General features: G+C 31.0%; 1 non-coding gene across 1 annotated transcript; it reads left to right on the top strand.

Moving 5' to 3' along the window:
• Nucleotides 1-614: 614 nt before the first annotated feature.
• On the top strand, nucleotides 615-688 carry Trnan-guu (transfer RNA asparagine (anticodon GUU)). The gene has a single exon. It is a non-coding gene; the product is annotated as a tRNA-Asn (tRNA).
• The last annotated feature ends 636 nt before the right edge of the window (nucleotides 689-1324 follow it).

Here is a 1324-nt window from a genome sequence, read left to right as displayed (position 1 = left end):
ACAATTTTCACAGCGGATACCGTCTTCGACGACTGCTGGACCAAGACACCAGCCTGAGAATAAATGATATCTAATAAACCAAAAAATATTAACAACTAAAATAATAATAAAAGCTTAGATGCTAACGAAAAACCGCATTTTTCCGGGAAATCGTAATTTTAATCGAAAAATAATAATAATAAATAATATTTAGTATATATACTTTTTTACATTACAATAAAATACAAATATTTTAATTCCTCATTACGAAATATTTTATATAATAAACTAGCTTTCACCCGCGACATCGCTCGCGTTATGGGTATGCGCAGGTATAAAAATTTACTTCCTTGGGCTTCAGCTTGCTTCATACTAAATTTTATCATAATCAGTTCAGTGGTTAAGTCATGAAAGCGTAACAAACAGACACGAGTTACTTTCGCATTTATAATATAAGTAAACACTCGTTCAGGAACACTTGTTCAAATTATAAATATATTTTTTTTTTTTATTATGAAAATGCAAATAAAATTATACTAATGTCAAAAATCACCAACGTAATCAATAATCAAGCTCTAATCTGATCAATTTTTTTTTTGTAAGATACTATGCAATATTTCGTTAAGTATCTCATGGCCTCCGTGGCGCAATTGGCTAGCGCGTTCGGCTGTTAACCGAAAGGTTGGTGGTTCGAGCCCACCCGGGGGCGTATAATTTTATTATTCTATTTACCTATTTTTCATTTGAAATATTTTAACATTGATTAAGTGTTAAATACTTTCAATATGATTTTTACCTTTTATCAATATATTGACCCGAATACACGCTATCACGTGTTAGATTTGCTTCGAAATATGTTTAGTAATTTCCATGTAAAATTATTGTATAGTGCATAGAGTTTATTGTCTATGAAAATTGCTCTATTTTCATTATTATAGGACTCGAAACGCTTTTTAGTTTAAATGACTATACACATAAAATTATAAAGAGTTTGTTTGTTTATTATTTTTCCAGTTTAACGCAAAAAACTACGAATACAATCGAATTCGTAGTTCTATGAAACATTCATTTTAGTTTCTACTTTTATTACAGACATAGGCTAATATAGCCCTTATATGTGATATTTTTTTTATAAAGCTCATTATGTGAATAAGTCGGAGAGAATATTCCTCCGTCCGTCGGGGAGTTTTCGAAGCGAACATTGCCCAAACTATTACTGATAAAGAAAACTATGTATGAAAGGTTTGTAAATACCAAAAATTTCTACAAAAAAAAAACAAGGCTAAGGCCTCCTCTCCCTTTTGAGGAGAAGGTTTGGAGCTTATTCCACCACGCTGCTCCAATG

The sequence above is a fragment of the Nymphalis io genome, chromosome 28, assembly GCF_905147045.1.
Source record: "Nymphalis io chromosome 28, ilAglIoxx1.1, whole genome shotgun sequence".
In the NCBI taxonomy this organism is placed as follows: domain Eukaryota; kingdom Metazoa; phylum Arthropoda; class Insecta; order Lepidoptera; family Nymphalidae; genus Nymphalis; species Nymphalis io.
This window is presented reverse-complemented; position numbering and strand designations above follow the sequence as displayed.